Raw genomic sequence first — 26,579 nt, 5'->3', positions numbered from 1 at the left:
CATATACATATACATATACATATACATATACATATACATATACATATTCATACTTGCTGAGTTAACTATCCAATGATTTCTCAGTACCTCATTTTGTCCCAACACTGAACCTAAATTAACAGGGTCCTGCTATTAGGTAAACCTCTAAGCATAATATTTGGCAAAGCTGGTGATCAGGAAGAGATAGGCTGGCAGCATGGCTCATATCACAATTGAATTGAGGGAAGGGAATTGCAAATACAGAGGGCAAGGTGATCAAATGGTAGAATGCTGTATGGCTCCCCAGCAAAAGAGCCCTTATGCTACCTGGGAGAATAAAAGAAGTACCAAATCCAGCATTCTCTAATTGTTGACTACCCTGGAGAAGTTTAACTAGCGGCACAATACAATTGAAAGCCAACTGGCAGAAGAGTGTTGTTAAAAGGAAAATTCTTTGGGCTTTCGCCGAGATTAAAGAGGTGCCATTGACAGGCTGATCGCTGGAGATGTTTAGTATTTACTCCAATAATTAATAGATTCAAGATTGCAATGACAAACTTCCACTGTTTGCCTGCCCTAATAGAAATTTGCTATGAGTTGAAGGAGGGACATGGTTATAACAGCATCAAAACTGGTCCTCCAGGCCCAAGCTTAAGGGTGCAAGTTCTTTTACTTTTTAAAAAATCTCTTTGGGATACAGATCTAGTAGTCATATTGCTGAGTCAAAGGGTATGCATAGTTTTATAGCCCTTTAGGCATAGTTCCAAATTGCTCTTGAGAATCAGTTCACAATCAAGATCAGTTCACAACTCCAATTACCATTAGTGTCCTTGGGTATATTTCAAAGGGAAAATTTGACAATTACTGTGTGGGAAAAGTTACAAAAAAAACGTGGAAAATATCATTATTCATAAACTTATAAGGTTTCTTGAGACCATCTACTTGGGCAAGGTCATAAAATCTTACGAGTCCTATGCAAGAGCTTGCTGGTGTGAAATTTTTAAATGATGAATTGGTTTACTTGAGTTAATGAGCTTCCCTCCTCCATTACAAACACTCCTAGACAAAAGGGGGAGGGAAGAATTTACAAGTTTGTTTCCAGTGTAGAAGTAAGTGCTTTTTGTGATGATTAGTGATTATGAAAATTATGAAGTTATATCTATTTACATCAATAAAATAGAAAAAGAGCACACTAATGAATTGGGCACACAATTTAAAAAAAACTAGAAAAAGAACAAATTATTTTTTCCTGCATTAAACACTAAATTGGAAATCCTAAATATTAAAGATGATATTAATGAAACTGAGAGTAAAACAAAACCCACTGAATTAATAAATAGAACTAGGAGGCGGTTTTATGGATAAACGAATAACAAATAATTAGTTAATATGATTTTAAAAAGAGAGAAGAAAACCAAATCATTAGTATCAAAAATGAAAATGGTGAATATACCACTAATGAGAATGAAATTAAAGCAATTATAAAGAGTTATTTTGCCCAATTATATCCCAATAAATTTAACAATTTAAGTAAAATGGAAGAATATTTGCAAAAATATAAATTGCCTAGATTAGCAGAAGAGGAAATAGAATATCTAAATAGACCTATTTCAGAAGAAGAAATTGAACAGGCCATAAATGAGCTTCCTAAGAGAAAAGCACCAGGACCAGGTGGATGTAAAAGTGAATTCTATCAAACATTAAAAATCAACTAATTCTAATAGTAAATAAATTATGTGGAATAATAGGTAAATTTCTATCAGACTCCTTGTATGACACAAATATGATACAAATTCCTAAACTAGGAAGAGTAAAAGCAGAGAAAGAAAATTACAGACTAATTCATTCATGAATAGAGATGCAAAAATCCTAAGTAAAAGTCTAGCTAAGGGATTACAATAATATATTACAAATATTATACATTATGGTCAAGTGGGATTTATATCAAGAATACAGGAAGGGTTTAACATGAGGAAAACTATTAACATAATTGATTACATCATTAATAAAAGTAAAAAAATAATATGTGCCAGTAAATGTAGAAAAAAGCTTTTAATAAAGTACAACATTCATTTCTATTAAGAACACTCAAAAGTGTTGGTATAAATGGGTTTTTCCTTAAATTGCTAAAAAGGTATTTGTTGAAAACCATCAGCAAGCATAACAGGGATAAACTAGAAGCCTTCCTAGTAAGATCAGGTGTGAAACAAAAATGCCCACTGTTACCAATAGTATTCAGTACTGTATTGGAAATTCTAGCAATAGCAGTAAGAGAAGAAAAAGAAATTTCAGGAATCAGAATAGAGAATGAGGTTATAAAACTATCTTTTTTGCACATGATATGATGATATTCTTGGAAAATCCCAAAGAATCAACTAAAAGTTAGTTGAAACAAGTAGTAATTTTAGCAAAGTAGCAGAATATAAAGTAACTCTGAATAAACCATCAGTATTCCTATATGTCACAAACAAAAGTCTGCAAGAAGAGATAGTAAAAAAAAAAAAATACCCCATTTAAAATAACTCTAGACAGTATAAAATAGCTGGAGGTATACCTACCAAAAGAAACTCAGGAACTATAGAAATAAAATTATATAAAACCCCCCCTTTTTTTTTACAAATAAATCAGATTTAAACAATTGGAGAAATATTAATTTTTCATTGGTAGGCAGGGCTAGTATAATAAAAATGACAATTTTGCCCAAACTAAGTTATATATTCAATGCCATCTCAATTAAATTACCAATTTTTTTTTACTGAATTAGAAAAAAATAATAACAAAATTCATTTGGAAAAACAAAAAGTCAAGAATATCAAAGGAACTAATAAAAATATAAAGGAAGGAAATTAAGCAGTATCAGCTTATCAAAACTATCTGGTATAGTTAAGAAATAGAAAAGTAAATCACCAGAATAGAGCAGAGATACAATTTACAGCAACTAATAACTTTATATTTCACAAATGTAAAGACTTCAGATTTTGGGATAAGAATTCATTATTTGGTAAAAAAAAAATTGTTGGGAAAACTGGAAAACAGCATGGCAGAAGTGAGGCATAAACCAACATTTCACACCATTTACTAAGATAAGGTCAAAATGGATACACAACCCAGATATAAAGAGAGGTTTTACAAGAAAAGTAGAAGAACATGTAACATAGTACATATCAGACTTGTGGATAGGTAAAAAAATTTATGAATAAACAAGAGATAGGTGTAAAATGGATAATTTTTATTACAGTAAATCAAAAAGGTTTTGTACAAATGAAACAAATGCAACCAAGATCAGAAGGAAAGCAGAAAATTGGGGAAAAAATTATAGACAGTTGATCAGATAAAGGTCTCATATCTCAAATATATGAAGAACTTTGTCAAATCTATAAGAATATGAGTCATTCCCCAATCGATAAATGGTCATAGGATATGAACAGGCAGTTTTTCCAATGAAGAAATCAAAACAATTTATAGTCATTAAAAATGCTCTAACTTATTGTTGATTAGAGAAATACAGATTAAAACAACCTTGAGATATCATTTTACACATATGAGATTGGCTCAAATAATAGAACAGGAAAGTGACAAATGTTGCAGAGGATGTGGAAAAATTGGGACATTAATTCATTGTTGGTGGAATTGTAAAATGATTCAACCATTTTGGAGAACAATCTGGAATTATGCCTGAAGAGTTATTAAACTATCTATACTCTTTGACCCAACAATACTACTGTTTGGTCTATTTCCAAAGATGATTAGGGAAAAAGGAAAAATACCTATAGGTTCTAAAATATTTATAGCAGCTCTATTGGTGGTGGCAAAGAACTGGAAATTACAGGGATACCCATCAATTGGGGAATGGCTGAATGAGCTCTGGTATATGATCGCGATGGAATACTAATGTGCTATAAGAAATGATGAGCTCAATGGTTTTAGAAAAACATGAAAGGACTTACATGAAATAATGAAGAGTGAAATGAGCAGAACCAAGTGAACATTTTATGTAGTACACAGTAACAGCAATGTTGTTTTAAGAATGACTTTGAGCAAATAAGTTATTTTACTCAAATTATCTATAAAGGACATATGCTTTCTCTGCATCCAGAGAACTGATAAATAGAAATACTATAGGATAATTTTATACACACACACACACACACACACACACACACACACACATCTATTTGTGTCTAATGGTAGCCATCTCTAGGCTGGGAGGAGGAAGAGGGAAGAAAAGAAAAGAAAAAAGAAAGAAATTTACAGGATAATTTTGTTGTATATTTGAAAGGAATAATAAGGGCATTTTTGCAGTTTCATATGCACTCATATTTTTTATTGCATTATGTTTTGGAAATGCTTGTTTTAGTTCATAAATTAAAAATAAAACAAATAGAAACTGAAGAAAAAAGAAGTTATACCTGGAATAGCTGACTCAACATCGTTATACTGGGGTAAAACATCCCTATCTCTGTTTTATTTCAGGTAAGAGTTATAGGTAAGGTTTTGGAACAATCAATCATAGAGCAAAGTTTCACCTCATTTATAGGGTATCATACCCAGATTCAAGATAACCAAATGAGAAACATTCCTGTTCAAAAGGAAGTGCACAGTTGGGAAAGCACGTCAGGAAGATCCTACCTTTGGCTAAGTCACAGTCCTCCCCTCAACCTACACACATTGTAGCAGTTCCCAGACTCAGCTCCCTTTGGGCAGCACATGGCATCCCCCTTGAATGGTAGACTATGGAGCTTAAGACAGTGCAATCATGCCTGAAATCAAAACATAGAATAACATCAGATTATAATCCTGCAAAATATTACCTCAATTAGCAAATTTTACTCATCACAGCCATCACATTAGCTGAGGGCTAAATTATTATTTCTTTCATGGTGTTGCAATAAAAATTTATCAGGCTTTTAAAAAAATTCGCATTCATCCTTACCTTCATTTTCTTCTTGTCTTTCTTGAGTTGAAACTCATCCTGGTGAAAAAAAAATCTATCATTAGAAATCAAGAAAATAATTACATTCTGGAATTCCATGTAAATATTGAATTTGATAGTTTACTAAAAACCCAGAAAAACACTGGCCAATTGCTATAATCTCCCAGACTAACAGATGTCTTATGTTATTGTTTATTCACCTCTCAAGGCAAAAATAAATCTTTAAGACTTGAGTGTATTGAAACCAAGTTGACTTGAGATCTGGGGAGGGAAGGAGGAAGATAATTTGGAACTCAAAATTTTAAAAAGTGATCATTTAAAATTTTTTACATGTAATTGGAAAAATATTTTAAAATAAACAAATAAATATATACTCAGGTAAATATTTGATAGGTTTTGACATTTTGATAATAACCCCTAATAATTAATAAATTCATAATTTTATAAGTGATAATAAATAGTTTTAGGTAAAATTTCCTCTTTACTATAGGCAAATCTGGAAGTTTCTAGTTTCTTAAATTTCAGCGCTTCAAAATATTACAACACATTGTCAATAGGACTGATAACAGTTTCCAAAAATTTTACCACTTTCTTTTAAAAGTTCAGTTTATAATCTAACAACATCCACATTAAAAGAGAAGTTATTTTTCTAACAGCATATCTGATATGATGACTTACTGAATTTTGCAATATAAGAAAATTTAGAAACATAATAATAACATATACAATATTGTGGATTTGAAACATGAAACAAAACCCAATACTAGTCAGGTGATCTCAATTAAGTTGAATGTAATTCCAAATTATTTTATACAAAAAAAATCATTCATTTTATCACCTTTGGCATTTTATTTATCACCTAAAATTCCACCATAGAGTTATTTAGTATGGAGTAATTACATTTATATAGTGCTTGCTATATGCCAAGTACCGTTTTAAGCACTTGCAATCATTTGATCCTCCCAACAACCCTGGGAGGTGAGTGCTATTATTTCATTTCCTCCTTTACACAGGAAACTGAGATAAACAGAGGTAAAATCATATAGCTGACACATTTCTGAGACCAGGTTTTTAACTCAGGAGTTTTCTGATCTTGCATTTTCCTGCATTTTTATTCCCGCCTTAATGCCAAATAACCAATGTGTTTTTTTCCACTGGGTTCTGATTTACCACAATTATCCTAATAGGAGAATGTATTTCCCTGTAAATGAGACGACAATATGATTTAATTTGGGTATAAAAATAAAATCCAGATTTATAATTGCTAATGGTAACATTTAAATCTCGGTTTATCCAAGGGCCATTTATTATTAGCACTTCAAAATGGAGAGCCCATTATTATCAATAAACTGATTTTTAAAGGCACATGTTGGCACTCCCAGTATAACCTTGTCTATATTTCCCTTCCAACCACCCAAAGAGCCTGATAGTTCCTTTTGTGTCCATGATATAGTCCCCATCCTCTATTAACAGTCCCTGAAGTCCTTAGTCCCCATAAGGAGTGGTGCTAAGTAGGAACTTCACATTCTGGTTGCAGAAATTTATTAGCTGTGTAATCTCAGGCAAGTTATTATATTTCTGTTTGTCCCAGTTTCCTGTAAAGAGAAAAAAATAATGATGGTACCCACCTCCCAGGGTTGTTGTGAGGATCAAAATAATATAATGATTGTGAAGTGCTTATAGTGACTGGTATATGCTAAGCACTATATTATTATTTCTTTAATTGAATGTAATTGTTCCATGCCTGATAACTCTAAGGTGGGTATAAAATGCTAAAGTTAATAAGATTAATGATTTTCATATGGGATAATTTGGAAATGTGCTTAACTGAACTGATGTCATCTGAAGTTTTATTTCATGTTTTAAATACATGATATTGTTTATATTATTACTGTATTTCTAAATTCTCTTATTTTGTGAAATTTAAAAGACCATTGTAATAGAAATACTGTTAGACAAAACTTTCATTTTAATCTGGATGCATTAATTGAGCTTTTAAAAGGATGTGATAAGAAAAATAGATATTGAAAGATGTTAAATATTTAATGAGTTATATTTTGTTATAAAACAGATAATAATAATGTTTATTATAATAGTGAATTCTCATTTGAAAATTCTTGGCTATTGTAAAAGTATATAGGGTGGTTTAAAGATGTAGCTTCAACATATTAATCATGAGTCAACTATCTGATATTCACTGTATGTCTGAAGCTCCAACATATGAATAGTTTTAATTTATAAGTAAAGGATAAATGAAATGTTAACTGTTAGGGAAACATCAGGAAAAATATTCAAGCCCTAAGTTATAGTTAATGAAATTTTGCTATTTAAGGTAAAAATTCTTGGGATTGTAATTTACTATTAATTTGAGTTTTTATTACAGGGATAGTTATCTGAATTGTGATGAAACCAATGATATAAAATTGGCATGTGCTGCAATCTGAAAACTGCTAAAGGTGGGTGTCTGTGTGTGTGAAGAGTTTGGGGGATGACCTTGTCATGGCCAAAGGTAGGATCCTCTTGACTGTATTTCCTCATTGTGCTTTTTGAAAAATAAATTCTCCTACCTGGTTAATCCTAAGCCTTGCTTTTGATACTCTGTGACTACATGATTTGCTGTCAGATATGACTCATTCTTGGCATCAAACAAAAATAAGGGAGTTTCCTCCTCTGTTATGAAGTATGACATTGTTTAACTATTTCCCTCCTTTTCCTTTATAGCAAATTTCTATAATCAAGAAGTTTTATAAGTACAATACTAACTCTATTAAATAATAAATTGATACTGAAACATCTCTGAGTTACTTTAATAGGATGCAAGTATGAACATCCTTAACCTGTATATGTGGTCAACTTATAATATAGGGGTGATATCCTCCTAATGAGGAAATGATTAAACAAGTAATAAGACAAAGAAATAATGTAAAAATCTTCTAATTAAATGGAATAGTAAATTTTGAGAAGCAACAGAATTAGATTATTTTCTCTAAGAATTATATACAGATGTATATGATTGTCTTCCAAATTTATCTATCATGGAAATTCAGGCTTTGAGTATGTTTTGGTAGTAAGTTCTCAAAATTAAATTAAAGATTTCACACATAAATTGTATTTATAATGGTAAAGAAACTGAAATTATTTTTCCACTTTTAAAGTATCTGTCTGATAATTTTAAAAGGCAGAAGAGCTTATTTTATGGTTGGACCTTCATAATTTTTAAAAAAGATTCTTATATCAGGTATAGGATTTGGATAAGGATAGAAACAGCAAATGGTATATAAAGTGGAATTCTATGAAGTTTCAAGATTGGAGAACCAACATTTGCTAAATTGTATTAAGTCTTATTACTAGCAGAATTATTTAGGAACCTCTAGCTTTGGAACCAGAGAAGCAGAGCCCCCTTCAGTGCTGTCCTGAGAATTAAACCAAATGTCCAAGAAAATATATCTAAGTAACAGATGGCTACATGAGACATCTGAGACTCAAAATGTTCTAGTTAAATGGACATTGAGAAGGGTTACTAGGATACAAGGAGATTTAATGTTAGTTAACATTGGTGATAATCATTGTATTGCTTTGGTCTTTTATTTCTTGTCTCAGCTTTTGAGACTGGTTTTTGATCTCAGCCTTGAGATCCAGGTTTATTTTTAAGTTTTATTGGTTATCTTGATGATATATAAATCTCCCTTCTCAAAACTAGTCCATTGTGAGCCCTCTAAATAGTTTGACCTGTAACTTGACATTAATGAAACATGACTTAAAGTATTTATGATTATGAATTTATGAAAAACCTTATAACTTATAGTGGATTCAGGGTATTAGGTCGGCAAGTGGTTAATAGTGGGAATTGAGTAAACCACACTGACTCCATCTTATGACTAGTTTAGCTCCTGGAGCTAGTTTAGTATCTATTCAATTATGGGTCTAGTCCAACTTCTGTCTTGTGAGAAAACTTTATTCAGTTGTGGAAATTGGGAAAAAACCTTATTGCATTGTTTGAAACTAGCTCTGCATGGTTGGGAAACTACACCATCTCTAAAGGATTGTATAAACCAAAGAGTTTAGAGTCTCTTAAAAAAGGACCTATGTTATGCTGAACAGAAACTCAGATCCAAAGATTGATGCTAGACGTTTTCTCACAATTGTACATCTCAAGCAACCTATGTGTCTTATCTGAAAACTGGCCCTGTATTGATCAATCAATCATTGTTTCCAAGGGCCCCTACCAGGTGCTTCTGACTACTCCAACAGCTGCCAAATTTGTGGATGTGAACTCCTGGATCATCTGAAGAAAGCTTCTACTCCTGAGTGAATGATAGAACCTTCTGGGGACCTCAAGGTTCATCTAATATGGACCCAGAACAACTGACACCCAGACAACACAGCTGTCCCAAAATAACAGATGATTGCTTAGTATACTGTCCTATTATTTTTTCCTTTTCAATTTTGTTATGTACCAACCACCAAAGCCCTGATTCAAGCATATGTTGGTATCTTCTCCCTCTACACTTGTGGCCCTCCTCTCTTTTCTGCTTGTATCAAACAATAGCTAGGCAAGACCTATTGCTATATATATGGCCCTACCATAATAGGCCCCCTCAAGGAGCTAATCTCCTGAGATAAAAATATCATTCCATCATTGCTAAGGAGGTTGGGCTAACAAATTGTTAGCCACGGTAACCCCTAAGCTCACCAGCTACAGCTGTCTCTCAATTCAAGGAACTGTCCTGGCCCAACTGGCCTCACATGGCATCTTGGCTTATACCTGCCTCTCTTTTATTGTCCAGAAGGGGAGGGGTCCTTTTAGACTCTATTTCTTTGGCTAAAAGGGGGAAATGTCAGGATCCGCATGCCAAGACCACTTCTCTCTTTTTACTATTAGGAGATGTCGTGTTTTCCAGTGCTAAGGCCCAGCAAGCAAGCTGTACCCTAAGCTTAGCATAACAACAATCCTTTGGGTTCACCCTCTGGATGAACTCTGCTGCAACTGAATTGCAGAACTGATGGTCCCTGAGCTTGGTCAATTCCAAGAGGCTCTGACATGAAGCCCTGCTATGAATGGGCTTTCTTTCACTAGGCTATCTTGCCTCACTGTTGCTCATCATCGTTGCTACACCGTGCTATTTGAGTCTTTGTTTAGCCACAAATATAAACAATGACATTTCCAGCATATATGTCTAGTTTCCCTCCTCCAAAAGAATAGAGAAAACTTTTTGCTTAAGACTACTTTGTTTTGTTTTATTTTTCAGAGTTAACTGTGGTTGTGATATCTCTAAAAATACCAAAGAGTACACACAGGTTAACAGATTAAAAACCTCTGTGACTCTTTGGTCATTTGTTTTCAGAGTTAACAGAGCTTACAGGCTATAGCCAGCAGCCCATCCTCTAGTCTCCAACTGTAGGTTTCAGTTCCCTCTCAGATCAGAGTCATGATACAGAAGAGTGAGGAAGGGACTGTTCCCAAGAGAAGGGTAATGCTGCTTGAAGGGTGAAGGGAATACACAAGCCTTCTCAATCAAGAAGCTGGGGTGCTTAAATGAGAAGTTGAAATAAAAACTTGGAACTCCTGAGAAGGTGGTATAATGGAGCCAAAGCTGAGGCCTCTCTCCAGCTCACTTTCATAGAATAGGAGACCTTTCTGTGGACTTTTGGAGTCAGTTAAATTTATTAGAGCTTCCTTACAAGGATGAACCTTTTTCCCTTAGTTAATAACTCAAGTGCCTAAGTTATTAGGAGTTATTCATACCTGGCCCCACAAAGATTCATTTCCATTGAAGTTGACACTCCCCTGGGAATCTCAAGAGAGGGGGTGAAGAGGAAATGAGTTTTATCCACAACAAACCATACCCTGTGCTCAGCTCAGAGACAATTGTATCTTGCATTCAAGGTAGAACCTCACCACAATGGCTTCACACTTTAGCTATGGATTCTGCTCTGCCATATAACTACACATGTGTGTGGGTTGATTAGTTAGTGAAATCTGAGCAAGAGGTTTTTGATGGTTATGACTTGAGCAAACACTACTGTCAGTACAAATTGGCACTCTAGGAATTATGGGAAGATTCAGTAAACTCAAAACACTGCTAGGTAAGTAGAGGGTAATTACAACTTCTCCAAGAAGGAACTTTAAGTATGGCTTCTGAAACATGGGTTTGATAAGAAAGCAGTTGATGGCCAATCCATGGGGAGGTGCTAGTAATACCGTATGGGAAATTCAGGACCAGGGGACTAGAAACCTTTTAGCTATACCTAAACCTGAGATATCCTCTAAAGCCAGCCCCAGTTGAAACATTCAAGGGATACTACAGAGGGGAAGCCATGGAGGTAAGAAATATTATGGGCATGGTATTTATGTAGGCCCTTTTAGCAACCGCTATGCATGTTATTATGAAGAGGGCCAAATGGAAGCCTGTACCATCTCCTATGTTAACACCAAACAATATTGGTCTTAAAAAGGTTGAAATATATTTATTCTCTAGTAACGGAGATAAAGGAAGGTAGACTATTTCATTATATCAGCTCTTCTTATAACAACCCTGTATTACCTGTGGAAAAGGCAGGGAGCACATGGAAACTTAAAATGAATTATGAGGAGCTCCACAAACTCATCATGTCCATCACTACAGCTGTTCCTGACCTTATCAATATTGGAAAATAGGTAGTTCAGGCCCAGGGTGAGTGGTACCCCCAACGCCTTTTTTCCCTATTCCAGACTGAGACAAGTCAGGAGCAGGTTGCTTTCACCTGGGAAGGTAACCAGTACACATTTCCCAGGACTACCTGACCTCTCCCTCATGCTGCCACAGAATGATAGGCAGAGACTTGAAAGATGACTCCCTTCCTGAGGGCATTAATGTATATGACAACATTGCTTGCTGTCCTACCCATCTGACTGCACCTTCTTTGTCTCCATTGTTGTATTCTCTTCCAGATCATGCCCTCTAACTCAGGGCTTTGTGCTGGGCTTTCTTCTCTCTCTATGGTACTTCACTTGGTGATCTCATTAGCTCCCATGGATTTAATTACCACCTCTATGTTGATATTTCTCAAATCTATCTATCCTGCATCAAACTCTGCTGATTCCAATAATGCATTTCCAGCTGCCTTTTAGACATCTTGAGCTGGATGTTCAGTAAGTATCTTAAACTCAATATGTCCAAAATGGAACTCATCATGGGCTGCCTCCCATTCCTGTAACCTTCTCCCTTGTCTACTCTGCCTAATGACTTCCCCAGCTTCCTTTATATCCCAACAAAAATTCTACCTTATATAGGAAGCCCTCCATAACCCCTGTTAATTCCAATGCTTTCTCTTTGATAGTTAGTTCCTATTTATCTCATATAAGCTTGTTTTGTATATATTTGTTTGCTTGTTGTCTTCCTCAGAAGGTTGCAAACTCCTTGAGGGCAAGGACTGTCTTTTTCCTCTTTTTGTATCCCCTATGCTTAACAGAGTGCCTGGCAGTTAATAAATATTTACTGACTGATTAACTGACTAAGCCCAATAATGCCATAGTGGCAGAAGTCATATGATGGCCTATATGAGAAACAAGGGATGAGAAATCAACTTTGAGAAAATCCAGTGATTTTCTTACCTAACCTTAATCACTGAATGGGCATTGCCTCAGTCAGATTGAGACCTAATTAAAAGCATAGATCAAAAATGTCAATATTGGACTTTCCAGGCACTACAATGGACAACCCTTTAAGAAGTAGAATTGGCCAAATGGAAAAGGAGGCACAAAGGCTAACTGAAGAAAATAATTCCTTAAAAATTAGAATTGGGCAAGTGGAAGCTAATGACTCTATGAGACATCAAGAATCAGACAAACAAAATCAAAGAATGAAAAAATAGAAGAAAATGTAAAATACTTCATTGGAAAACAACAGACCTGGAAAACAGATCCAGGAGAGATAATTTAAGAATTATTGGACTACCTGAAAGCCATGATCAAAAAAGGGCCTGGACAGCAGCTTTCAGAAATCATCAAGGAAAACTGCCCTGATGTCCTAGAACCAGAAGGTAAAATAGTCACCAAAAGAACCCACCGATCACTTCCTGAAATGCTAAGGAATATTGTACCCAAATTCCAGAATTATTAGGTCAAGGAGAACATATTGCAAGCAGCCAGAAAGAAACAATGCAAATATCATGGAACCACAGTCAGGATTATGCAGGATTTAGCAGCTTCTACATTAAAGGATTGGAGGGCTTAGAATATGATATTCCAAGAAGGCAAAGAAGCTTGTACCAAGGATCAAGTATCCAGCAAAATTGAGCATAATTTTTCAGGGGAAAAGATGGACATTCAATAAAATGGGGGACTTTTAATCATTCCTGATGAAAAAACCAGAAATGAACAGAAAATTTGATCTTCAAATACAAGATTCAAGAGAAGCCTAAAAAGGTAAGCAGAAAAGAAAAAAACCATGTTATTCAATAAGGCTAAACTGTTTACATCCCTGCATGGGAAGATGATACTTATAACTCTTGAGAACTCTATCTTTATTGAGAAGGGATATACATAGACAGAAGGTGTGGGTATAAGTTGACTTTGATGTAATGACAAAAAATAATGATTAATTAAAGGGTGAAAAAGGGGAGTGTATTGGGAGAAGAGGAAGGGGAGAGGCAGAATGGGGCACATTACATCACATGACGAGGCACAAAGACATTGCAATAGAGGAAAAGAAGAGAGGGGAATGAGCATTGTTTGAACCTTGTTTTCACCAGATTTGGCTCAAGGAGGAAATAACATACACATTCAGTTGGTTATAGAAATCTATCTTGTTCAATAGGGAAGTAGGAGGAGAAAGGGAAAAGAAAAGAGAAGGGGTGGATAGAAGGGAGGTCAGATTGAGGTAGGTGGTGGTCAAAAGCAGAACTCTAGTAAGGAGTGAAAGGGTGAGAGAGAAAAATATGAAAAGGGGAGAAAATGATGGAGAGAAAGACAGTTAGTAATCATAACTGTGAATGTGAATGGGATAAACTCTTCCATAAAATAGAAGTAGATAGCAGATTGGATTAAAAACCATAATCCTACAGTATGTTATTTACAAGAAACACATTTGAAGCAGAGGGATACACATAAAGGTAAAAGGCTGAGACAGAATCTATTATACTTTAGTTGAAGTAAAAAAAGCAGGGGTAGCAATCCTGATCTCAGACAAAGTAAAAGCAAAAATAGATCTAATTGCAAGAGGTAAGGAAAGAAACTACATCCTGCTAAAAGGTACCATAGACAATGAAGTAATATCACTACTAAACATATATGCACCAAGTGGTATAGCATTCAAATTCTTAAAGGAGAAGCTCAGGGAGTTACAGGAAGAAATAGACAGTAAAACTATACTAGTGGGGGACCTCAACCTCCCCCTCTCAAAACTAGATAAATCTAACAGCAAAATAAACAAGAAAGAAGTTAAGGAGCTGAATAGAATCTTAGAAAAGTTAGATATGGTAGACCTCTAGAGAAAATTGAATGGGGATAGAAAGAATTATACTTTTTTCTTGTAGGTACATGGCACCTACACAAAAATTGACCATGTATTAGGGTATAAAAACCTTACAATCAAATGTAGAAAGGGAGAAATATTAAATGCATCCTTTTGAGATCATGATGAAATAAAAAATTACATATAATAAAGGGCCATAGAAAGATAGACTAAAAATTATTGGAAACTAAATAATTTAATCCTAAAGAATGAGTGGGTCAAACAACAAAGCATAGAAACAATCAATAACTTAATCAAAGAGAACGATAATAATGAGACAACATATCAAAACTTATGGGATGCAATGAAAGCAGTCCTTAGGGGAAATTTTATGTTTCTAAATGCTCACATGAATAAAATAGAGAAAGAAGAGATCACTGAATTGAGCATGCAACTAAAAAAGCTAAAGAACAAATTAAAAATCTCCAATTGAATACCAGATTAGAAATTCTGAAAACCAAAGGAGAGATTAATAAAATTGAAAGTAAGAAAACTATTTAACTAATGCATAAAACAAAAAACTAGTTTTATGAAACAAACCATAAAATAGATACATCCTTGGTTAATTTGATTTAAGAAAAAGAAAGAAGAAAACCAAATTACCAGTATCAAAAATGAAAAGAATGAATTCACCAACAATGAAGAAAAAATTAAAATAATAATAGGAACTTAGATTAATGTTAATATGTGGATTTCTAAGCTGACATATGGTTCTCAGAGATCTTTGTGTATGTCTTAATGACATCATTTCTCTTTGAGTTTAACCCCACTACAGAATAGGGACTTTGCTAAGTCCTTCCAGTAGTCTGAGCTTCAGGTTGAAATATGAGAAAGCCTGGAGGGATAGAGCAGTGAAGATTTTCCTCTCTACTAATTCCTGAGCAAGGCCAGAACTAAGAGATGGAGTGTTTTGCAGTAAGGAAGCCAGTGTGTGTATGTGTGTGTGTGTGTGTGTGTGTGTGTGTGTGTGTGTCTGTGCGTGTGTGTGTGTGTGGTATAAGTGTAAGGTATTAAAAGATTAAAAAGGAGGAGGTGGATTAGTTATGAAGGGTTTTGTATAACAAACTGAGGATTTTGTATTTGATCTTGGGGGTGATAGCCTTTAGTGTTTATTGAGTATGGGAATGACATAGTCAGACTGGCACTGTCAAATGGAGTATGGGCTGGAGTGGGGAGGGATTTGTGTCAGGGAGAAAAACCATCAGACTAAAGTAGTTCAGGCATCAGGTGATGAGGACCAACACCAGGATGGTGACAGGATCAGAAGACAGCAGGGGGTATATTAAAGAGACATTGCCAAGGTAAAATCAACAAGCCTTAGTAACAGATCAGATATGGGGTGAGGATGGGGTGAGAGATAGTGTGACACCTGGGTTTCAAGCCTGGGTGATGGGGAGGATGATAATGCCCTCAAAAGTAATAGGGAAATTTGGAAGAGAGAAAGATTTGGGGAAAAGTTAACAAGCTCAGTTTTTGACATTTGAGTTTAAGATGTCTACAGGACATCCACTTTGAGCTGTCTAATAGGCAATTGTACATATGAAAGGTTGGGGCTGGATAAGTAGACCTGAGAATCATAAGCATAGAGATGATAACTTAATCCATGGAAGCTAATGAGACCAAATGAAATGGTGTAGAGGGAGAAGTGTAGAGGGTCCAGGACAGAACCCTGGGGCAACCATGGTTAGTGGGCCTGACCTAGATGAAGAACCAGCAAAGGACACTGATAAGGAGCAGTCAGATAGGTAGGAGATTCAGCAGAGAATGTTCAGAAAACCTAAAGAAAAGAGAGTATCAAGGATAAGAGTAATTAACAGTATTGAAGGCTGAAGAGAAGTTAAGAAGAATGAGAATGGAAGAAAGGCCATTGGATTTAGCAAGTAGGAGAACATTGGTAACTTTGGAGATTGCAGTTTCATCTGACAGAAGAAAAAAGGAAACAAGCATTTGTTGAGCACCTACTATGTTGCAGGCACTGTGCTAAGCCCTATACAAATATCTCCTTTGATGCTCACAACAATCCTAGGATATAGATGCTATTCTTATACCATTTTATAGTTGAGGAAACTGAAGCAAACAAAGGTTTAAGTGACTTACCTAAGTTCACACAGATGGTAAATGTCTGAGGCCAGATATGAACTCAGGTCTTTTCAACTCCAGGCCCAGACTTCTATCCACTGTACCATCTAGCTACCTCTCAGGCTCTGACACTATTGATCACCATCTTCGCCTTTGATATTCTTACCCATATGGATTTGGAGATCCATGAGAAGGGGCCATATCCAAAAAAAGCTAAGTGTCATTGAATCCTCATTGCATATCCTTGTTTTGTCAGGGCAAAGTAAACTCTTTTGTTAACTATCCAATGTTAACCCAACATTTTGCCTGAACCTACAAGGTGCTGGTTCCTGCTCCTGTAACAACTAACAATTGACTGGAGAATTTCAATATTGACTCACTCAGGAAGACTTAGCATTCCTCGTCCCCAGCTTCCACAAGCCCAGTGCAAAATCATAAATTAACTCAAAGGTTTTTGTGCCAAGGGGAGGTTTATTTTGGTATCCAAGTTTTATCTTGGAACTTCTCCTTCCCCAAAAAGTGACAGACCAGACTGCCCAGCCAATCATATCAAGTAGAAGGGAAACTGAGTAGTCTGAAAATATGCAGCTTTTTGTCTGGGTCCTGCTTCTAGTTTAGTGCTCCCTCAAAACTGCAGTTACTCTGCTAGAATACATCCCATCTCATAAGAAGAGGTTAATTCTACTCTACAAGTTGTTTTGAAAAGAATATTGTTGTTACTATACACAACATTCTCTTGGTTCTGCCCATTTTACTCTTCATTATGTCTTGCAAGTCTATCCATATTTTTCTAAAATCATCAAGCTCATCATTTCTTATAGCACAGTAGTATTCCTTCATGATCATATACCACTTGTTTAGTCATTACCCAGTTGGTGGGCATCTTCTCAATTTCCAGTTCTTTGCTAACACAAAGAGAGTTGCTATAAATATTTTAGAACATATAGGCTCTTTCTGTTTCTCCTTAATCATCTTGGGAAACAGACCTAAGAGTGGTATTATTGGGTCAAAGGGTATAAAGTAGTTTAATAACTCTTTGGGCATAATTCCAGATTGTTCTCCAAAATGGTTAGACCATTTTACAATTCCACCAACATGAATTAATGTCCTAATTTTTTCACATCCCCTCCAACATCTGTCACTTTCCCCTTCTATCATTTAGCCATTCTGGTGGGTATAAAATGATATCTCAAGGTTGTTTTAATTTGGTTTCTCTAATCGATAATGTTTTAGAGCATTTTTTTTCATATGACTATGAATTGTCTTGATTTCTTCATCAGAAAACTGCCTTTCATATCCTTTGGCCATTTATCAATTAGGGAATGACTCATATTCTTATAGATTTGACAAAGTTCTTTATACATTTGAAATATGAGACTTTTATTTGAGAAACTATCTATAAAACTCCCACCCTCTCAGTTTTCTGCTTTCCCTCTAATCTTGGTATTGGTGTTATTCATACAACCTCTTTTTAATTTAATGCAATCAAAACTATCTATTTTACATCTCCCAACAATCTCTGTCTCTCATTTATTCATAAATTCTTTGCCTATCTATAAATCTGGTAAGTAGTATGTTCCATGTTCTTCAAATTTTCTTGTAATATCTCCCTTTACAACTAGGTCAGGTATCCATTTAGACCTAATCTTGTTAAATAGTGTAGACATATGGGTCTATGCCGATTTCTGCCATTCTGCTTTCTAGTAGCTTTTCCAACAATTTTTATCAAGTAATGAATTCTTATCTCCAAAAGTTGTCTTTACACTTCTCAAACACAACGTTACTATAGTCATTTGCTGTTGTAAATTGTATGCCTACTCTTGTTGCATTGATCTACCTTTCTGTTTCTTAGTTAGTACCAGATAGTTTTGATAATTACTAGTTTTTAATATAGTTTAGAACCTGCTACTGCTAAACCTCCTTCCTTTATTTTTTCATAATTTCCCTTGATATTCTTGACCTTTTGTTCTTTCAAATGAATTTTGTTATTATTTTTTCTAAGTAAAATAATTTTTAGTAATTTAATTGATATAGCATTGAATATACAGATTAATTTAGGTAAAGTCATTTTTATTATGTTGGCCCTGCCTACCCTTGAACAATGAATATTTCTCCAATTATTTAAATATGATTTTATTTGTGTAAACATTTTTTAAAAATAATTTTGTTCTCTGCATTGGCAGTGCAGATGTTGCTGCCTTTGCCTCTGCCTCAGGCGCTGTGGAGATGGGCAGGAAGTGGAACCATGGTACTTACTTGAAAAACTCATTTTCAGAATATCTGAAGTCCATATGGCTTTGTATGATGAAGATGTCATGAAAATGCTTTTTATCTGGCAATTCAAAAGAGGTGTCCTTATCTTTGCTGCAAAGTTGCTGAAGTCCATTGTCTTAGTACCTTGTAAAGGAAGTCTATCAAGAAGCACACAGTCTACCTGTCAGTTTGACTCTTCTTTCCTGAAACCAGTGGGAGAGAGTTTTCAGACCTTGAATGGAAAGGAGACTTTTATACAAGGAAATAGAATTAAAGGAGGAGCTGGTTTTGCCTAGCCCCTCTCAGTGCCCATTCTCTTTGAAGGCATTTTCTACAATGAAGAAGAAGAAAGTTTTAGTATACTATGTATAGCTCATCCATTGGAGAAAAAAAAGAGTACAGAAAAATCTTCAATTTCATCAAATTCCTTTACCCTGAAAAAAATTGAAGATGTAAGAGAATTTTTGGGAAGATACTCAGAAAGATTTGACAAAAACATTGCATCTTTCCACCAACCATTCAAAGTTTGTGAAAGAAAGAGCCTTTGTTATTACATAGATTCAGTGAATGCACTTTATTCTAAATATCTCCAGCAGTTGTTAAGAGATTCTCATTTGAAAATGGTAGCCAAACAGGAGCTTCAGATGAATTTGATGAAACAGGCAGTTGAACTGTATATTCACCATGATACATATGATCTGATCTTTAACTATGTGGGAACTATTGAAACAAGTGAGGGTGCTGCCTTTGACAAAATTACGAGAAGTCTTCAAGACCTTCAGCAGAAAGATATTGGTGTTAAACCAGAATTCAGCTTCAACATATCCCATGCAAAGAGAGAATTGGGTCAACTGAACAAATGTACCTCTCCATAACAGAAGTTGGTTTGTCTTCGAAAAGTGGTATAGCTAATTGTGCAATCTCCTAGCCAAAGAGTTAACATGGAGACCATGTGTGCTGATGATCTGCTGTCTGTCCTGCTTTATTTACTTGTGAAAAGATACAAAAGTGGGTCACAAATTTGAGTTACATCAAAAACTTCAGATTTAGTAGTTCAACTAAAAATGAATTTGGTTACTTCATGACTACAATAGAGGCTGCAATAGAGTATATTTGACAAGGAAATCTCTCTGAAAAACTTTCTGAATCTGAGGGGTTTAGTGACAAACTGTCCCTTAGGCAGAGAATAAATTTACGATCCCAGAGTTCGACCTCTATTGATTGTTTGTTTAAGCACATTGCTTCAGGTAACCAGGAAGAATTAGAAAAATTTTTGTGTCAGGATGATCATGATAAAGACATTATTCAAAAAATGTGCCATCCTCTCTGCTTCTGTGACAACTGTGAGAAATTGGTCTCTGGGAGCCTGAATAACCCTTCAGTTGTCGTTCCATTTTCCAGAGATGATAGGGGTTGCATGCTACTACACGTAGCTGCTGTTTGTGGGCAAGCATCAGTCATTGATCTGTTTGTTCTCAAAGGGGCCATAGTGAATGCAACCGGTCACCATGGGTCAACACCTCCTCATTTGGCTTGTCAGAACGACTGTCAGAGTATTAAACTCCTGTTGTTGTATTGTAAGGCAAAAACAGATGTTAAAGACAATAATGGGGGCAGCTAGGTGGTGCAGTGGCTAGAGCACCGGTCCTGGAGTCAGGAGGACCTGAGTTCAAATCCGGCCTCAGACACATAACACTTATTAGCTGTGTGACTCTGGGCAAGTCACTTAACCCCAAATGCGTCAAAAAGAAAAACAAAACAAAACCAAACAATGACAATAATGGCAATTCAGCTCTCCATTTAGCCTGTACATATGCTCATGAAGATTGTGTGAAGGCTTTAGTCTACTATGGTGTGCATTCTTGCAGACTAGATATTAGTAATGAAAAAAAGAGACACACTTCATATAGCTGCCCAGTAGGGCTATCAGGGTATCATAGAAATATTGCTGCAAAATGCAGCCAGTACTGAGCACCAGAACCAAGTGAGAGAAACACCACTGAAATGTGCATTAAACTCCAAGATTGTATCTGACATGGAAGCCAATCACCTTGCTTTTGAAAGGAGAAAGAGATCTTCTGAGTCCCCTGTTCATTCTCCTCTATATTCAGTGGACTCCATAAGTCAGGCCTCCTCAATCTCAAGCTTATCTTCAGCTTGTGTAGACCCAAGACAAGAGAAAATAAAAAATAATTATAAAGAGATAGAAAAACTTTTGAGAGCTGTTGCTGATGGAGATCTAGAAATGGTATGATATCTCTTGCAGTGGATGGATGAAGATTTAGAAGATGGAGAAGATACTGTTGGAACAGCAAATCTCAATTTTTTTCATTCCTTATGCCAGTGTCCAAAGTGTGCTCCATGACAAAAGAAGCTTGAAAAGATTCCTGTCAATGGACTTGGAGTGAATGGTACCAATCAGGATGGCTTCACTCCATGTTGCTGTGCATCATGGTTAGACTGATCTCATCTCCCTCCTTTTGAAGCATGGTGCCAATGTGGATGCGAAGAATGTTGATTGGGCTGTCCAAAACAAAATAAAAAGGATTCAAGTGGTAACACATTCCTCATTTATGCTTGTCTGAATGGCCATCATGAAAAAGCTGCCTTGTTACTGGAGCACAGGGCCTCTCTTAACATTTCCAACAACAGGGGCAACACAGCATTGCATGAAGCTGTAATAGGAAATCATGCCATCCTGGTTGAACTCCTGCTGCTTCATGGAGCATCAGTCTACATCAGGAATAAGAGACAGCATACACCTGTAGTCTGTGCTGAACAGAATTCAAAGATCATGGAATTGTTGCAGACAGTATCCAGCTGTATTGAAATGTCAGAAGATGCTGGAGAAACAGATGGTGAAGGGCATGATGCTGTTAAGATCAGGAAAAAATTTAATTCAAGGCGTCTCTGGGCAGTGGCTGCAATGGCCATTCTAATTGAGGAAACCTCTAAACTTACACTTGGTCAACTCTTAGAAGTTCTGACTTCCAACCAAGTTCAGACTATCCTAGAAGCAAAAGATCAACAGTGACTGGCTAGAGGAAGGCTCACCAAATATCAAACCTTGCTCTTAGATACCCCTGACCTAATTCTCTGGGTGTGCCACACACTCAATCCGGCAACCCTGCTCCCAGACAGTACCCATACAGATGTCCTGGTTTGTGATTGTGAGGAGACCTTGAACTCAGTTTATGCCAGTTGGTCTGATCTTACAGATATTCCTCTCCCTAACCCAGAGACAGAATGGTACACGGATGAGTCTAACTTTATTGAACAAAGGGTAAGGAAAGCTGGGAATGCAGTAGTCAGCCTCTACTCCATGATAGAGACCAAAACCCTGCCCCGTGGGACCTCTGCTCAGAAAGCAGAGTTAATAGCACTCACCAGAGCCCTAGGGCTAGGAGAAAATAATGTTTTTACTAACTCAAAATATGCTTTCCATGTTCTACATGCCCATGGGGCAATCTGGAAAGAAAGGGGATATTTGACAGCAAAGCCTCTATCAAACATGCACAGGAGATCTTACATCTCTTCCAAGCTGTTCAGAAACATCCAAGATAACTATTATATTTTGCAAAGGCCACCAGAAAGGGGAAACAGATCAGGCCATGGGAAATCACCTGGCAGACACTGCAGCAAAGGATGCTGCCCACCAGCTAACTATACTGACTCCTTTACTCCCACAGCTCCCTAATTCCTTCATATCCTCCTACAACCCCCAAGAACAGATCCTTGCTAAATAAAGGGTTTACACTGTCTTTTCCTCTGGGTGGTTTCAGAAATCCTCAGGCCAACTTCTTATCCCCGAGGAAAGCCAGTAGAAGCTTCTTTTTGGCTTCCACCAGGCTACACACCTGGGGACAGATGCGCTCCAGTCTCTGATAAAGTCTGTTTTTACTGGCAATAGACTAGGAGAAACCATCCAACAAATCTGTTGGGCTTGCCCAGCTTGTGCCCAGGTAAATCCTGAAACGGTAGTCAGACCTCCCCCAAAGGTACCTTCCCAGGTGAAGACCAGTAGATAGACTTTATACATATGCTCCCGTGCAGGGGGTTCAAATTGCTTTTGGTTTTTGTTGACAACTTTATTAGTTGGGTAGAAGCCTCTCTTTGCAGAACTGAAAAGGCTCAGGAGGTATCAAAGTTCCTATTAAAGGAAATTATACCTTGTTTTGGTTTGCCTAGCTCCCTATAAAACAACAATGGCTGGGCCTTTACTTCACAAATAACTTGGGCTGTGGCAAAGACACTTAAAATCACTTACCACCTTCATCCTGCCTGGTATTCGCAATCCTCTGGAAAAGTAGAGAAAATGAATCATACCCCACAAGTGGGTCCTTCCTGAATTGTGCATAGAGACTCAAGATGACTGGATAAAATACCTCCCAATCGGACTGCTCAGAGTTTGCATTACACCTCAGGAAAATATCAAGCTTAGCGCCTTTGAACTCCTGTATAGGAAGCCCTTCCTAACATCTGATATCCTTGAAGACCCAGAATAGCATTTGATCATCCAATATGCAACTCAGTTAGGAGCAGTCAAGAATGCCCTAATAGAATATTCCAATAAACATCTTCCAAAACCTCTTGGCAATGAAAAGGAGAATCCTGCTCCAGTACAACCTGGATATTGGGTTTATTTAAAGTCACGGAAAATGGAAAAGGGAGACAATTAGATGTCAACTAGAAGGGACCCTACTGAGTCACACTCACCACCCCAATAACAATAAAACTCCAGGGCCTCCCCAGCTGGACTCATAATTCTAGGATTAAATCCTGTCACCTCTTGCTTCCTCCTCAGACTCTGGAATATACCTGTGAAGCCTTGAAGGACCTCAAGCTACTGTTTAAAAGGGCCCCAGCCCCCTCCAGTGGACAGGTGGATTAAAAGAGGTGAAATTATATGTGCCCTCCTCCTCTTATGTTTTGGACTTGACATAGCCATCTTTAATTTCCTCCAGAGAAATTGCCCTTTCTCTCTCTTGGAATCATTTCCCTCTGATCTGACAATGATAACACTAACCTTTTTCTTCTCCTCGCTGGTACCTCAAGCACACTTGGCCTCCACAAGTGGCAGAATTAATTAATTAATTAATTCGTAGTTAATTAATTAATTAATTAATTAAATTAATTAATTAAATTCCCTAATTAAACTGGGAAACTCATTAGCCCAGGTGAGGGGGGTGTCTAACATTGTTGGGTATGTCACTCACACCCACAGGGCAACTCTCATCTCCCACCATGTGCCATTTTTGCAAAAGCCCCCCTGCCTAACATGACTTCCTCAGAGATTTTTGCCACCCTATTTATGCTGGCCATTTCTCTATGTGTTACTCTGCATCTTGACACCTTGCTTCTCTTTAAGGGAATATTCCCTTGCTTGTGAGACAAGCTCCACGGCCACTAGACAGGTTTATAGTCCCAATGAGGGAAGACTTATAAAGGTTTCTGCTGGTCTTTTGACCTGTGCTACCTGTGCAGATGCCATTAGTGATAAGTGCTTCCAGAACTTCTCTTTACCAAGCTGTACCAATTGTACTGAGGGAGTACTTGCACCGATGATCTTATCCCACTACTCTCCTAGTAGGTTCCCCCCTTTCAAGCTTTACTTCTAAGTTAATTCACAATGGCACAGCTCCTTCTAGTTACAACAATCTTACTGATCTCTTGAAAACATCCCTCTTGCCTGGAAGCTTAATGTGCAATCACACTGATCATTGGGGAATCTATATGCAGAGCCTCTTAAGAACTGGCCCCATCTGTGCCCTCAAAGGCTATACCTTCCTTTGTGGGATTGGTGGACCAAGTGCCGAAGATTCTGTGGAAGAGGTGAAACAAAATGCCACCACATGGCAAGACCCCAGAACTACTGTCCTGGCCACCCAATACTTAACACCTTACCAGGACTTTGGGGTGTATACCTTTGTATTTTTAGCACCTCCTTTTCCCATTTCCAATGCCACAAAGCCCAGAACCTCCACCTTGAAAGGGGCAAAGCGTGGATTCTGGGGAAATGTTCTCTGGTTTCTTAAAAAGGGAGCAGAGTATCTCATGCTTTGGTATGGTCACCTACAATGTGAACTTAAATGAGACAGCTTATAGTCTCCAGGAAATCCAGCAATCTTTGGATTCCCTAGTAAAAGTGGTCCTAGATAACAGAATAGCCATAGACTACCTTCTTGCCTCCAGTGGGGGTGCATGTACCCTAGCAAACACTTCTTGTTGTATGTACGTCAACAATTCTGGGCAGGTGGAGATCTGTACCGAATGTATTTTGGAAAGGCTAGTGGGATGCAAGAAATCCATGATAACCTCAGTGCCCTAAAACCCTTCTCTTCATAGAGATCCTGGCTGCTTTTTCTACTAGCCCCATACTTATTCCCCTTCTGATCATATTCCTTTTATTTCTGTTTGGCCCTTGTTTGCTTAACCTTCTTGCCATATTTATCTCCTCCAGGCTCCAGGCCATCAACTTCCAGATGACTGCTTAGGCTGCATACCAACCTCCAACTGAGTCAAAGGTCTCTAGCACACTGGACCTGGCATCAGCCAGGTTCTGAAGTCTGACTCCTTGAATAGGACCCAATAAGGCAGCGACAGCCTTATGGCCCTTGCTAGAAGAAAGCAGTTTCAGAAGCCTTTGCTTTGCCCCTCACCCCAAAAGATTTTGTGTCCCATTTGTTTGAGGGGGGTATGATAGGGTTATGGGACCTAGACCCCTAAAAGGAAAAGAACATGTCTTTGAAAGCAACCCAGGGTTTCAGGGTTCCCAACAACCCCAAACCATATTACCAGGGTACTCTCAAATTGTCATGTTCCTCATTTCTTACAGTCTAATAATACACCATTACATTTGTATATCACAAATTGTTTAATCATTCTCCAATTGGTGAGCAACCCGTTAGATTCTAGCAATTTTTCATTTCCCCCACTTTTTAATCGTCCCTTCAGAATTATAAAGTTTATTTTTCTTGTGACTATTCCCTCTATAATATTCTTCTTCTTCTTAACCCCCTTCCCATCCCTACTTGTTTCCCATTTGATTTTTACATATTTCTATGCCAAACTGTTTGTGTCTGTGTATGTCCTTGCATGTGTTCAATTTTTCTTTGTCCATTACAGATAAAAATGGGTTAAATCTGATATCTGCTGCCTCCACATTTTACTAGACATATGTATACACTTCCTCCTACACTCCCCATTGGTTAGAAATGGCAAGTTCCATCTTCTCCTTTTTTTCTACACTTACATGTTCATTCTACTTTCCTTCTTTTTCCCTTCTTAATGTGAGAAAATATTTCTCTAAATTTAATAACTAATTCTCCTTTTCTTCTTCCCCATCCAGAAACCAAAGAGTGTGGGGAATCTTTCTTAGAGAGATAGTAAAATAAATTCTAATTTTAGGCTAATGGGTGCTCAACGTGTTTGCTCTAAGAGGTCTGGAAAAATGTGGATCCTCCCTTTAGTTTGTTTGTTTTTTTGTATGAGGTAATTGAGGTTAAGTGACTTGCCCAGAGTCACGCAGCTAGTGAGTTACATGTCTGAGGCCAGATTTGAACTCAGGTCCTCCTGACTCCAGGGCTGGTGCTCTATCCACTGCTCCACCTAACTGCCCTGGATCCCCCTTTTTTGTCAGAGGAAATTGATATCTATTTGACCAAGATTTGGGTGACTCAAGTTATATACCTCAAGACTCTCATTTTAACATAGCACATCTCCCATTGTGTTAACCAATCTGAGTTGATTGCCACCCTTCAGGAGCACCTACTCTTCAAAGGACATATAAATAGTGAACCCACTGCCATTAGGAGTCTTTGGTCTGAGAGAGATGTCCAAAA

General features: G+C 36.9%; 1 pseudogene; it reads left to right on the top strand.

The window, feature by feature from the left end:
- Window positions 1-18,776: 18,776 nt before the first annotated feature.
- LOC114027665 lies at window positions 18,777-21,772 on the top strand (annotated as a pseudogene).
- Window positions 21,773-26,579: the final 4,807 nt, after the last annotated feature.

Source organism: Vombatus ursinus, unplaced genomic scaffold (genome assembly GCF_900497805.2).
Source record: "Vombatus ursinus unplaced genomic scaffold, bare-nosed wombat genome assembly UNPS02004746.1, whole genome shotgun sequence".
Taxonomy (NCBI): Eukaryota; Metazoa; Chordata; class Mammalia; order Diprotodontia; family Vombatidae; genus Vombatus; species Vombatus ursinus.
Note: the sequence above shows the minus strand (reverse complement) of the source record. Positions and strands in the feature narration are given on the sequence as shown.